Source organism: Serinus canaria, chromosome 12 (assembly GCF_022539315.1).
Source record: "Serinus canaria isolate serCan28SL12 chromosome 12, serCan2020, whole genome shotgun sequence".
Lineage (NCBI taxonomy): Eukaryota > Metazoa > Chordata > Aves > Passeriformes > Fringillidae > Serinus > Serinus canaria.
Window position 1 is genome coordinate 6,341,491 of NC_066326.1, and position 15,043 is coordinate 6,356,533.

The 15,043-nt window shown below is 43.0% G+C and overlaps 1 long non-coding RNA gene across 2 annotated transcripts in view; it reads left to right on the forward strand.

Moving 5' to 3' along the window:
• The window catches only part of LOC127060085 (uncharacterized), a 37,163-nt gene that overhangs the window by 18,618 nt on the left and 3,502 nt on the right, over positions 1-15,043 (forward strand). Inside the window, exons 6-12 of one of the 2 annotated variants that reach the window (XR_007778692.1) lie at positions 1,598-1,716; positions 3,019-3,360; positions 4,212-4,266; positions 6,310-6,389; positions 6,735-6,808; positions 7,546-7,671; positions 10,033-11,365. This is a non-coding gene — a long non-coding RNA (uncharacterized LOC127060085). Of the gene's footprint in view, positions 1-1,597; positions 1,717-3,018; positions 3,361-4,211; positions 4,267-6,309; positions 6,390-6,734; positions 6,809-7,545; positions 7,672-10,032; positions 11,366-15,043 lie in introns of those variants that run through there. The other variant, XR_007778693.1, reaches the window with a different exon arrangement.

The following is a 15,043-nucleotide window of genomic DNA, read 5'->3' on the forward strand; positions in this document are numbered from 1 at the left end:
CCAAAATGTTGTGAGACAGCAACTGTGTCCTGAGCTGATTTCAAAACCATGGAAAATAATATTGTTTCACATAAACACAGAAGAAAATGTGATATCAACAGAAATTAAGGGGAAAAAAATTGTCCAGGTCTGTGTGTCAAGAATGGTGAAAAACAGAGAGAAAAGGCTTCAACAGGAAAGCTGGGAAAGCCAGCATGGGGAGACAATGTCATTCCCAACCCACCAACACATCCATGTGATTTGTGTGGTTAAGATCTATTCCCCCTTGGCTCCAGCAGCCACTCTCAATGCTGCCTGCTGCCAAGAAGTAGGTCAGAAACCTATTTTCGTCCTTATTCTTCTGTGGTCCCTGCACCAGTGAGAAGAAGGGAAGGTGTGGCTGGCAGTCCAGGGTCTGTCCTGGGCTGGGCAGGATGCTCTGGGCTCCAGCTCCCTCTGTGCTCCCTGACAAGAGAGAGAATGATCCCTCCAACAGCAGGGATTGCCCCTGGGAGTGCCCACCTCTCTCTGCTTGCTGCTGAAGGATTTTAAGGGAATTAGAGACTTAGTCTGTGGTTAAATGCCTAAACTAAATAGGATGAATCTGAGCCAAAACACATGTGAAGGGCCAGCCCCATGCAGTGATGCTGTACCCAAGCAGGACAGGAGGTTTTTGTGTTAACTCAGGCCTTGGTGGTCTGGCTCAGAGGGGCCTTGCAAGCCCGAGGTGGGGATGGAGGGGACTCAGGCAGAAGCAGGAGACTGGGGATGAAGCAGAAGGAATTGTGTTGTGAGGGAGCATTTACTGCTCTGGGGCTGAAAGCTGCATGTTTTTCCTGCTGGGAAAAGAAGCCCTCCCCCAGGGCTATTGATTTCATCACTTCTGCTGCTAACATCCTTCTTTCCTTTCTCTGTATCAGCTGCCCTTTGCCCTCCTCCTCTAAATTTATCCAGTTGATTAGCATAATTCATTAGAATTTAGTAATTGTTTTCAACTTTTACTTCCCTTTGAAGTTAGCTAGAAGACCTGTCAGGAAGCTGCTCTGATTGTCCCACGATATAATCTAGAAATTATAAAAACTACAGTAGGTTAACCTGAAGATACTGGCTCTCCTTATGGAGTTGCCTTACTTGTATATCTGTGTCATAAGTGCCAGAATCTTCTTGTTCCTCCCTCCTCTCATGTCAATGGCAGGCAAAGGCTCCTGGGGACAATGGTTTTGCCCCCCTGGTGTCCTGTGACCTCTGGAGGATCCATCTCCCTGAGGGACATTTGGTGTTTTGCCACTGGTCAACAAAATGCTGTCCTCAAGTGAATAGTCTGACAAGTGGCAGACACAGTGAATGCTGCTGCCTCAGGGCCTGGCACAGCCCCAAAACTCAAGGGTTTGTCAGCACTGAGGTGATTGCAGGAGAGGCCAAGCAGGAGAGTCAATTCTGATGTGTCCCTCTCTTCACATTTCTTTAAAATATCTGCAGCGTTCAGTCCAGTGCTGCGCTACTTCATCTCAGCCAATTGTGCTCCCTCTGACATGAAACTGCAAAGCAGTTGTCTCATCATTCTGTCTCTAGCAGGTCTTGAGTCCAGCTTTTCAAACTGATTTTTCCCTTTTCACAGTGCACTTGTCAAGATCCCACTCTGGAACAGAAGATCAGAGCAAACGGGGGCTGAGGAGAACAAAAGCTGCCCCAAACCTTTGACCTAAATTTAACATAAAGCCAAATGAAACCTTAGAGGTTTGTAAATGTTCATGAAACATTTCCACCTCCTGCTCCCCTCTCCTTTATCTTTGGTTTCTTTATACTTCTACATTTAACAGTTTCTAATTGAAAGTCTAATGTAAAGCTCTCCTAAATTAATGGAAAGGCTCTCACTGATTTTAGTGCCTTCTGATTCAGCCTCCCAAAGAAAGGAAATAATTTCTTTAATGAAAGTGTCTTTAAACTTTAGAGAAAAGCAAGCCTGAAAAGAGATAAGGAAATGCAGAGATCAAATGCAATTTTCCAGCTAGCAGTACGAGTCCTTGATGTGAACCCCGCCCATAAAATTGCTATGGATAATGTTAAAAAAAAATAACACTGAGCAGAAACAGAGAATTGCTGAGACAATGGTGAATTGGTTTAATAAGTTTAATGTCTTCTTATAAGAATGGTAACATTTCTAGTTTTTTGCAGCCAGGTTGTGCATTAGAAGCTAACTGCTGGTTTCCAGCTGGCATTTGTCACCTGAAGTTTCCAGCTGGCGTTTGTCACCTGAAACTTCTGTTTGTATGTGTGAGAGTTTCTTTTGTACCAATATTGCTAAAATGAAACACATGAAAACTTTATTAGGAATATAACTCTGCTACTTATACAATTTTTAGCTTGCTAGGTGACTCTTTTCAGAAGGAGGTAATGATAGCTTATGGGGCTTAGGTTCACCTGAATTTCCCTAAACAATGCATTGGATAATCAGAATAAGTATGCTCTTGTCCAAGTTATATTCTGGATTCACAGACAAGGGCCTTGAGGAAGGCTGGTGAAACCAGCCCAAACAAAAATTAAGATGTGTCTCATGTTGAAATGTTCTTACACTGTCTTTGGGCAGTGGCAGGTCCTGATGGATGGGTGTTGCCAGTTCAGAGCTTGGTCTCTGCAGTACTGACCTGCCTTGAGCTCCTGTTTTGCTCTTACAAACTGGGTGTTTTCTGTGTGCACACTGGTGTGGCTGCATGGTTGACTTGTGAGTACCTGCACAGCTTATCTAGGGAACGATTCCCCAGTACCTGTGTAGCAGTTTTGGTGTTCCCAGTCACAGGGCAGATGCACACAGAACAACATGTGCTCCAGAGGCTGCTGCTTGGTGTTAATGGAAAACACAGATGTGCAAAGTGGCCCTGGAATGATGCTCTTAATAAGCAGCACTGCTTGCTCATAATGTGCCTACAAATAAGCATTATTTTAATATTTTTAGTATGCAAATTTTACACAGCACAGGGTTTTTTTCATTTTCTCATTTTGTTTTTGTCTCTTATTTGTGTTTTTTCCCCTTACTCCTAGATTTTCTGCTTCTGAGCTCCTCCAAAGTCCTCCCCAGTGGGAGCTGGACTGAGTGGTGTGTGCCAGCAGTGCATGTCCCTGTCCCAGTGCTTGACAGCAGTGATGGCACCTTGTTCACACACCCCTGACCAAAATGCCTTCAGAGTATCTGCTGGGTGCCCTTGTGTTTGGAGGTTTGGATAGTCCTGTCAATGCACTGACCACTCCTCAACTCCTGAAAGAAAATAAGGACTGTGGTAAAAGGTGCTGGCTGAGCTCCAGGGACCATCCAGTGTGGGGATAGCAGTGGTGGAGTGAATCCACTGGACAGAGCAATCTGACAGAAGAAATGATCCAGCCCAAGTAAGAAGGGGGAAATTCTGTGTGCTGGCCTAGTGACAAATCTATTTTGACTGTCAAAACTTAGAAAACTTTTCTTTTTCTCACAACTTCTCTTGGATCCAGTGGTGTGGGTTTTGTAAATACTTCATCTATCTGTTTCTAGAAACATACAGAGCATGAATTACTGGAAATGAAGCAAAATCTACCAGACATAAACTCAGCCCATCCTCTATAGCTCATATTCTCTGAAGACTCATTTGTCCTTTTCCTCTTTTCAGATATTTCCTCTCTTCTCTCTGGTCTGTTCTTGTTATTTGTTTCATCAGCCATTTGTTATACAACTCTTGGCAAAATATCAGGGAAATATTCCTGACTGTGAATGGGGAAGTGCTTTCTTAAGGGAACAACAACAGTTTCTTTACTTGAGAGAGCAGAAAACAAGTCAAGCCCAAGTATTGTCTTTGCTGAGACAAAGTTCATGAGGACAGTGATGTGCTTTGTTGGACTCACTGGTTCACCTGATGAAGCTTGTCCTCTTGGGACTTTCTTTGGTTTTTTAAAGGTTTAAGGTGTTATTTCTCCATGTGAAACTTGCACTTGCATCACTGCCAGGGGTCAAACAGGCAGTGATGGAGGGATGGACTGAGCTTGTGTCTGGTGGGAACTGAGCTCCCTGTATGTGGCTCCTCGGTGGTGGTGGGTCTGTTCATCTAGGGGTGGGGATGGGATGCCCTTCTGGCTACAGGCATCCCAGCAGTCATTAAAACAAGCAAACTGCATGCTTTCATCCCTCCTGGGTCCACAGCTTCCTCAGCTCAGACAAGATGGCCTTAGACCCAGCCTGAGCCTCAATAACCTTTTCACTTTTGCAGTTTCACCCAAGGCTTGACTTTGCACTGGGATTATCCTGAGATTCCTCTGCTTCAGGTCAGTTGGGTTGCTCTCTGTCTGCTCTCCAGCTAAAAGATTATAGCAGAGCTGCACAAGCATGTCCTAAACTCACAGCAAACTGAAGGAAAGGCAGCTCCAGCTGCAGCTCACAGCCTGCCAGAGAGACTCCCCTGGCAGGTCTCTGACGAGCCTGTTACTACAAGTTCGCTCCAAGCGGCAATTCCGGACAAAGCAAAATTGTGCATGAAGTTCATATTAGTTCATATTAGCTCACTCTGCCAGCAATTCAGTAGCTCCTTCTCAGTGCTTGAATCTCAGTTGAAAGATTTATGTGGACTTGCCATGCAGCCTCTCTGAGGAAGTCATGAAGGTGGGCATGCATTCAGTTTTCCCAAATATCATGGCGCAAGTTAGTTGTGTAATATCTTCTGGAAGGACTGAAGATTTTTAAGTCCTTATACAAAATTGTCATCTCTGCAAGATGTAATAGCATCTAGATTAACTTCCAAAGCAGCAAAGGACACAGTAAAAGTAGTTTTATATAGTAATTTTTATTTCCACTCACTGAATAAGTGAGGTCTTACATCTATTGAATCACCCAATATTTAAAAAGCTTTTCTTTTAAAAGAGTTTCTAATGCTTTGACTGCATGCATTAAAACTCATTTTGTGTGTTTTAAATGAATTATAACCTATTCAAAAGCATTTTCTCACCCTAAAGCACTCTGTGCATTGTCTCTCTGTAATACCTTCAGCTGGCACAGAGATCTCACAAAGATGAGGATGTTAATGATAAATAGATTTGGGGGGGGGGGGTGTTTATGTTAATCTCATTTTGTACATTTGCCAAAAGATTTGAAAACAAAAATCTGTGTTATTCAAATTTTGGAGAAGGGTTGGTTGAACCTTACTTTAGTTCCTTTTGAGTCACATTCTAGTGATGGTTTTTAATGAATGGCAATATGCACATATTAGCCACAGAGCTAACATTTTCTGTCTTCTCCTGACTTACTGTAGATTAACAAGGATGAATCTCACCCCTTGTGAACACTGTGTGATCTGGGCTAAGACCAATGAGCCAAACCCAGTCCTCAAATGGACCTGGAGTGAGGCAGTGGCTTTCCAGCTCCCCAGCAATTACAGCAGTGCAAAAGGCAGCTCTGTACTCAGGGAGCTGCTCTGGTACCTGCTCACACACTGCTGGGGATGTACCCCCAGCCCCTGGAGCAAAGCCCACTTCCATCCTGATGGAAAGGGCATTGCAAAGAGGAAGCAAAACCCTGCCCAGTGCTGTGAAGAACAGACAGAGGCTTTTTGGGGGTGTCTGTGGGAAGGGGAGCTTGCTGTCCCCAGGAATGGGAGGCATGTCTGCAGTGGGAGGCAGTGCTCACACGGCTCCCCACTCTCACCATTGAGCATTGTTCAGAACAAACATAGATGCTGTATCTGGATGCAAAGCTTGATTTGGGGTTTTTACACCCACCACATTTCTTGGAGTTGGCAATTCTAAAACTTTGGGACTTTTTATCTCCAGGCTGGTGTTTTCCTCAGGGTTTTTTCTTCATTTTATAGGAAGCTAGCATGCAAACAAACCAACCCACGCCTTGGCCTAAGCAGCTGTGTAATGCTGTCCTCCCCTCAAGAGTGTACAAATCTGCAGGGCAGTGGGGACACAAGTTGGGTTGGTATAAACAGTACAGCTGCACCATGACATTGCTTGGGTGGATGCTGAGAAATCTATAGAAATTCACTGGGGAAATGTGGAGAAAAAAGCCTGCTCTACCCACTGTTCCACTTTGCTGGAAAATCCACTGCCCTACAGTGAGAATAGAGTGACTTATTTTTCAGAAATGCCTTGGGCCAGCTGCGGCTGAAAGGTTGTTTCTTGCTCCTTGTAGTTCCCAAAATGTTCAGGGCATTTTCCAGGTAGAAGTTAGAGCTAAAGAGACACAGCAGAAAGAAGGAGAAGATTCAACTCAGCAGTGGTTTAGAATAAGTGGAATCTCATTCATTCTAAAATTTCAGCCCTTTCAGATGACTTCACAGTTTTAAAGAAAATAATATTTTTGAGCTCTCCTAGGCACGCTGAAAAACTTCTTGTTCCTCCTGCTCTGTGGCAGACGATGCTGCATTAGGATTTGTACAAGGCTTTGACAGGAGGTATGTAACGCTCACCTCTGAAAATCAAACTGGTATTTTCTCTGAGGATGGAAAAAGGATGGGCCAGCCACTCTTTCCCTGGGAATTTCCAGCCAACAGGAGTAGTTATGTACTTCAATTCATTGGTGAGTGGGAAGCAATGTGCATTGTTGGGTCCTCTTGTTGGGCACGGAGTGAGAGACACGTGGAGATGGCAGGACTGCTGTCACCTCGTGCTCTGCCATCATCAGGTGTGTGGCTTTGGCAGACATCATGAACCAAATCCCTGAGGGGTCGTTTCAAACCCTACTGTACCCTGACCTACCACAGTCCTTCTCTCAAAGCTGTCCCTTCCTCCTTTACCAGCCAGAACGGTGGATTTGAGTACACAAAGAAATGAAATCAGACAGAACTGACTGGAAAATACCCCATAGCCCCAGGTGGGTGTTGATGGACATTCTCCATTGGCTGAAAGTTTCTTATCTATTTTCAAGGACACTTTTATTTTTAAACCTCTTTTCCATTGGACATGTGCATGTGAAGTCAGGGAGCAGATAGAGAGGCTGGCTCAAGAATAGCCACAAGCTGCCTGATTTCTATTGTGTACCATACACTTTGGACTGACAGCAATTCTCAGCAACAGAGTACTTTAGAAATATTAATCTCACATCAGCTATTTGTGTTGAATATTGGCTTATTCAGCAGGTGATGTGAGCCAATATTATCATACTTTTATAGACAGCAAAACAGAGAGAGAAAGAAATATTAAGTGACCCACCTAAGGTCAAGCAGTTTGTCCAAGAGAAAACCTGGTTAGGCTTGGGGATTACTGCCTCCCAGTGATGGAGAAATGTCTGCAATATTTCTGAGAAGATAACATATATACATCTACAATGAATTAGAAATTATACTGGATTAGGTTAGTCCTTCCCTAGTATAAGGGACATTTTCATTGCATGGTTTGGAAAAGCCAACAGACTTGGTGCTTTAGTCAGCAACAGCCAGATCCTTCAAAATGTCATCATGTTCCTCCATGTGCAAGTCCCACAAACTGTACTTTCTTAAAGGAGAGCTCAGTCTGCTGGTGATTAATATAAGCTGTGATTATCATAAGCTTTTGATTTGGCAAAAAAAGCCAAAGGTTTGACTCTTTTAACCTTGTCTTCTCACTATTCAGCATTTCCCATTCCGTGAGCTAAGAGGGACCTGTACACATGGGACTGTTCCACAGCATGGGGATGGGCTACATGATGAGCAACAGGAGCTCTGTGTCCAGGCAGCTCGTACTACATCAAGTCTCAAGGTAACAGCACCTCTTAAATTGAACACTGATGTTGTAGGAATTTTGGGAAACTAATTATCCCGTGAGCAGTTGAGTAAACTTCAGAAAAAAAAGGTTTACATTGAGAAATTGCCTAATAATAGGGATAAGATAATTAGACACAGGGGGGAAAAAAGCCAAACCTTTTGTTCTTGGACTTTCCTCTCTTACATCACATTATGTATGCCATTCAAGAAAGCAACGTCTGCAGAATAATTCTAAGTGTTAACTAATCATGTTTCAACAAAAATGAGCAGGGTCTCAGACTTTGCTTGGCTTGGATGTCTAAAGGCAAATTATAAGTTACGTAAAAAAAAAACAGAATCATTCAACATTGATTTACTTGTTTGTTTTGCTATAAGAAATGAAATTTTTATTGGAACGAAATTAAACAAAGGTTTATGTGCTTGTGTTCCCCATAGACTTTTATACTGTACTAATATAGTAATATTCATAAATCATATCAGAGTTTTCAAATTTCCTCAGCAGTGACCTAGACAACAAATGCTTAACAACTAGCTGAGAGACTTTGAAATTAAATTCAGCTGTAATATCATCACAACTAATTTATGGCAAGTTTGGTTGCTACAAAGATACACTTAAAGAAACTGAAGTACATGGTAAGGATGAGATAAAACATGGGTTTAGTATCATGTAGTTACCCACTAGAAAGATTTATTCTATGTTTCATTTCTTTATTGAACATGGCAAACCAGTGTGTTCCTTGGGAAAGAGGAAATCTTAGATAATTAAACATGTAAAAACTAGGCCTTCCACCAAGTAAAACATGGAATGCACTAGATAAGAAATTAAACCTTTATAGCTATTGAAGGAGTCTTGCCTTTGACATTTTTTAATATGAACATTCATGTAGACACATGGACTCTCTATATTAATGTGTATCCAGAAATACATGTGTGCTTAAACATGCATACAGCCTCCACTTCACAACAGGCATAATATTAAAATATTATTTAGGGTAACACAGACATTATCTGGTGCAATTGGAATCATGTTTCTGAATTGCCCAACATCCCTTAAGCCCATTTTAGTCCCACTGCAACTTTTGAACTTCCTGCAAGGCTCATTATGGCAAATTGAGATTGATGACAAAGTGCAGCATTTTTAAATTATTAGTAACAGAAACAAGACTTTTCTTTTATCATTGCTGCTGCTTGGGAAAAGCCTCGGAATTGCTTGGCTTTTGAAGGTCCTCTCCCTGTCCTTTCTAACCCATTCTAAGCAGCTAGCTGGCCAATTAAAACAATCTCTCCTTTAGAAAGCAAGCATTTGTCAGAGTTAAGAATGAAGGCTTTCTTCTACTACATCTATTGTCCCATTCATTCATTTACATAACTACTCCAGTGTTAATCAAGTGCCTGTAGGCATATCTCTAGAAAAGTGTAAGGCCATAAAAATAAAGGCAGACATATCTAGTTATAGATGAACCTTCCATATGCTGCAGATCTTTTCTCACACACTTATCTTGGTTTATCTCCACCTCTTTAAATTGGAAAACTCACAAAAATCCATCTCCTGTGAGATTTCCAAGGTTTCTTGATTTCATTTGGGTCAGAACTGACACAAAAAGATGCATGTCTCAGACCATTTCTGAGCTGCTGCCAAGAACAGGGAGTGCTGGACTGTGCCACTAAAAAAGAAAAAAAAAAAAAAAAAGGTTTTTTGAAAAGTCACCAAATTTTTTAACCTTTAAAAAATCGGCCCAGCTCAGTCTCAGATATGATTAAAAGAGCTGCCCTGATTTATTGGTGTCAAACAAAGTATGTTAGGGTAGAACATTACTTTGTAATGGAAAAAGAGTCAGTGGAAGCCCTGCCCATCAGCTCTGCTTGGGCTGGGTGAGGCCTGAGCCTTGCACGGTGTCTAACACTGAGAAAAGACTATTAAAAAAAGGAAGAATGCTTTACCTGGAAGACCATCTCTTAGTCTCTCAGATAAAGTTGGCTGTGAAGTCAGCCTCAGCATCTGGGGCTCTGCAGATTAAATTATCACAGAAATCATGAAATATACTGAGTTGGAAGGGACTCATCGGGATCTTCTGATATTTGCTTTGTGCCTTACCCTGCAAAGTAAAAGGAAACAAGTTTCTCATTCTCCATCCCACCAGGAATGCTAAGCCATGAATATGGAGTGATGGTTTGGGGAATGTTTCACAGAATAAACTTTCCATGCACATAAATTTAATAAAAAAATAATATTCTCCAGTTGGTAACACAGTTGCTTCCTGCTGTCCTTTAATTTTGCACTTTTTCTTTTCTCTTGCAAAAGAGAAATTAATTTTATTTTGACTGTGTTCTTGTTCTTGCTCATTGTCTTACCCAGAGCAATGCTCTCTCAGAGCACTGTCAGAAGGACATGCCAGGACTGCCCAGAGACAAATGGAAAATGCAATGTAAGAGAAGCAGGGGAGCCAAGCCTGCTGTTAATAACCCAGTCTGTTTCAGACATACTTGTTCCACCATCATCCTTCTGAAGCATTTTGAATAGAACCCCTATGCAAAGGGAGACCTTAATAAGAAACTTACTCCTGCTCTTCCTGGAACCACCATGTTCATTTTTCTTGAAAACATATAACTGTGGTAACTTTTGGCTTTTAATCTGATTTATGACCCTTTGAGATGCTGTTGAGGTTATAGCTGAGGCCCTTAAAATGGACAAAATTAGTAGAAAACATAAATTTAATTTGGTAAACTTATAATTAAAATTATATCAAAAAATCAGCACTGAGAGGAAAACTATTACATAAAAAATGATACTGGAATGAGCAGAGTCCTCTGCACCTATACACATTTCTTCTAGCAGATATTCTGCTTGTCCTACTTTTGGGCAACTACTTTTGATCAAAATGCTGCAGACTAAAAAAGGTGGTCCTCATTTTGTAGTGCTTGTTTTGGGTGAACAAAATTGTCTTCTGTCTTTAGATGTTGAATGATTATTTGAAAGCAACCTGATGAATAGAAGACCGTGTACTCTCACTTGGGGCAAATGTATTTTTTGATTGATTCATAATAATTAATCTTTGTCTAAGTGGAATGCATTAATTTCTCCTACTGGTGGTGGCTGTACTTCTGTTTCTTTTCCCAAGTTAGATGGTTGTGCTCCAGAGGCATATTTACTGATTAAATTGGACTGCAACCGGGTACTTAGGTTATGTCACTGTTACCCAAATGATCTTTTAAAGAACACAGAGTACTTGTTTTTGCTGCTCTTACATGCTCCACATTTAATCACAGATCTTTGTAGCTTGTTATTTCTAAAATTCAGATTACTGCGACTTAAAAGCCTCTCAGTCCCTGCCAGTGCTCGGTGACATAAAATAAACCCACATATTAAGAAAAGAACCACAAAACTTGTCAAGTTGCACTGAGGGGTGGAAAGAAAAAGCAAGAATGCTTTACAGTGATTTGAAAACGCCGTCTGCAGCACAGCTATAAAGGGAAATGCTAGAATAAGTTGATATTATCCATGTAGCCAGAACTGCTTTTGAGAGTGCTGTTAGACAGCAGCACCCCTGGGGCAGGGGTCCCTGTTGAGTGTGGTGTCCCAGGGCATGGGTGGGACACAGACACTCAGCAGAAATGGGTTCATGCCCTGGGGAACATGAAGTGCCACTGGGCAGCAGGATTGGGAAGGGGAAAACAGAGGGAGAGATTCCCCACCAGTGTCCTGCTGCTCCTTGGTGAGAGCAGCCCCCAAACCCTCGCTGGCTTCTCCCCACCCTTCTGTGGGCTGGCAGAGACCCTCGGGCTCCCTTGTGGCTGGCCCTGAGCCGCCAGTGCAGAGCAGAGTGCCTGTTGCCATTTTCCTCCCACCACCTCCTCCTCCTCCTCCTCCTCCTCCTGGTTGCCAGGGACTGAGCAGGATGGAGACAGAGCTGGCACAGCCTCATGCTTGATGGACTGAAGTGCTTCAAGTTCCTTTTTTAGTAAAATTGCTTTGTCTCCAATGTGCTGCAGAGCAAACCCGCTCACCCTGTGCCTCCCTCCTTGCTCTCAGCCTGCTGGAGGTGCCAGGATGATGTGCCAGGAACACTCCTCAGCCCCAAAGATGGAACATCCCAGGGTCCTGCAGCCTGTGTCCCATACCCCAGTTCAGTGTTAGGTTTCTCAGGACAAGTGGCCTGTCCTGCAGCCCCAGCACATCCCTCTCTGGTGAGGCCTGGTGGCAGCATTGCTCCTTTGTTCTTTTAAGACATGGCATCTAAGGACTGGACAGAAACCAACAACTCTTTTTTTCCTTTTGGCCTGGGATAACAAATAGCTTGCGTGCAGCTGTAAAGCACTGCACTTGGGCAGGGTTTTGCTGGCTGCAGGATGAAGGGCTCTGCACAGCTTCATTAGTTCCTTCCACACTCGGTTTTGCCTTTTCATTGCTGCTCCTCCACAGCCCACGATGGTGCTGCTGGGGCATGGCCAAGGTGCCAGGGAGGAAAATTATACCAAGGGGTGATGGAGACCTGTCTCTGAGCTTGGTTGTGCTGCATTCCCAGTTCTGATGCCTTCCAAATTCAGACAGGGCTTTGGCCCTAAGTTTTTTCCAGCATTTCCTTGTCCAGACAAATGCTCTTCTAGGTCAGATGACAGTTTGAGATGGGGATGAATGGCATTAAGCTGGTCTCAGTGGAGATGCCAAGGGAGTCAGTGTGCACAAGGGTTGTGAGGAGTGGGTGGGTGGACAGGGACCAGAATCAGGTAAAGGGGGCTTTGGTTGGAATATGGGAGTCAGGGAGATGCTGGGAGGTAATGAGCTGCTAACAAGGCTGATAAAGAAAATGTGGAGATAAATACAATGAGAATTAAGCAGAGTGAAACTGGGTGTGGACATAAACAGTGAATATAAAACAGGAACGGAATTAAGGTGAAGAGGACAAACTTACTTAAGAGGTGAGGCTGCAATGAGGGCAGGACATCTGGAGCTGCAGATAAGAAGAGGCAGACTTATATTCAAACATTTAATGAACTGCTGTTAACTATCAGGATGTTGTTTTCTCCAGTGTCTGTCTGGAGCTCAGTGCTCCTGGTTCAGCTCTGAGCTCTGGCAAAGGCTCCCTGCCTCTCCCATTCCAGAGGCATCCCTGTCAGAATCCAAAGGAGGTGCTGCACATTCCCTGTCTGTGTGGCTGCAGGAGAAGTGGGTGAGAGTGACTCTGGTTTGGGGAAACCATGTGCTGCACAGTGATGCCATCCTTGGTGACAAGACAGGGTACTTCTGGGTGTTGAGGCAGGTTTTGTATTTTTATTCATATTTTGTTTATTTATTTCTAAATAAATGGTCTCCTGCTGTGCTGGGTGGCTCTGCTCTAGCGTCAGATCTTGGAAGGAGCATGTTATCTTTCAGATTCATCTTCCTAGGTCTTGGGAGGTGGGTGTGGGACTTCAGGGCAAGGCAAGATGGTCCCATGATTAAGGTCTCATGCATTTGAGTGCCCTCCTGATGAACTGGGTTCAGTTTCTGCAGTTACCCAAACTAAACTATTTCAGGATGATTGCTTCTGTGGTTTTGGCCAGGGGTTGGGGTTTTTTGCAGATGTTGCATATTCCCAGTACAGATATTAATGAGAGCTGAGTCTTACATGTACAGTGTAAAGGCCCTTGTGAAGTTTTTTGGACAGCTTGGACACCCCAAAATTTCTGAAAGTTTTTTGTTTTATTTTTATTATTTCTCACCCCTCCCTGTTCTCACAATGTGTGATTTAGCTACAGGAATACTTTTGTTGGTTTTGGATGATTCACTGATGAGAAGTACAGAAAACCCATGAGGATATGAACAATTTTCTCTTGTGTGCTCAAGCAACAGGCAGCAACTACAGCTTGGTGCAGTGCAGTATACAGAAAGTAGAAAACCAAAAGTAAAATCATAAAATGTATCCTCCATGCTGTGCAAAAGAAAGAAAACTCCTAGGAAAATCTCTGGGGATGCAGCTGCAATTGCATAACTGCAGTTTGTGGGAAGAGAGAGTTCATGTAAGTCCTTATACTTCTGTGAGGTAAGGTCCCATTTGAACTTCATTTGACGTTGGATCGTATTTATTCTGACACAAGGTGTTATGGTGCACTGTGAATAAAACAGTCAGTTACTGACAGAGTAACTCCTATGTGCCTTGAGGGATGGTGGTGATGTTGCTGGCCCATGCACTAGGGGTTGAAGATGGCTGTTCAGTTTCTACATCTCTGAACCCTGCTGGGAACCTGAACTGTTCACCTGAATGCTCATTTTTTATGTGTTTTCTACTAAAACAGTTTTAAAGCATCTCTGAATTCTTGCTTGTTTGTCATAAAGGAGGAAAAAAAACACCAAATGAGAATTAAAGAAAGGATTTTCTTTGTGACTTCAGCTCCTCATTAGAAGGTTTATGATCAGGCTTAGGAAAAGCTTTCCTTGAATTATTTTAAGGTTCTAATGATAAAAACCTTGGGGAGGTCATGCACATGAGGGATTTAATACCCATTCACAACCATCTGGCATTAGATTACATGCAGGGAAAGAACAAAATCTGGCAGTAGTACTTATCTCCATTAACCCAGAATACAGGCTGATATGATTGTAGCAGAGAAAATACCCTCACTCTTTCACCAGGAAGAGTTCTTAATAGACCTGGGCTAAATTGGCTTATAAAACCAAAGACCTATTGAAGCGTGGCTCTGCCATCTCATTGAGTGCATTTGCTTTGGCTTTTAATACGTATTTCTTATCTCTTTAACCTTGACAACTAATACATTAAGGTATAAAATATTGCTGGGATGAAGGACTGTGTTTGCAGCTCCTAACTTACTCTGTGGGAGTTAGTAATGTAATCACCATGCTGAAGTAGAGCCAATGTTGCTCCTGTCTCTTCCCTAGAGCATCACAGAGTGCACAGTCCCAGTGACATCCTCAGCAAAACTCCTCCTGATGTCAGTTGTGACAGGAAACTTTCCTTCCAAGACTCCAAACCACCCAGGAGCTGAAGCACATGCGTGGCCTGAAGCAAACTGACCAGTGAGTGGTTTGGTCCAAACCCAGCTGAGAGAGTGAACAATGCCAGGGAGGTGATCCTTTCTCATCCAGATTAACTGCCTTTCACCCCACCTGCTGGGCAGACTCTCTTCAGGCTCCTGAGCTGCTCATTACTGCTCCACCATGTTCATCCTGTCATACTCCATCAGGATCCTGCATGGAGGGTTTCTCCCCGCCTTCCAAATTTTTCTTTCCTCTTCCCTGCTTTCCCAGCTTGGTGCAGTCTGATCTCTGCTCTCTTTCAGCCAATGTTATTCACTTACTACATGGAAAGCAAAACCATATGGAAGACAAGATAAAGGCCATTTATCTTGAAGCCTACTGAGATGTGAACATC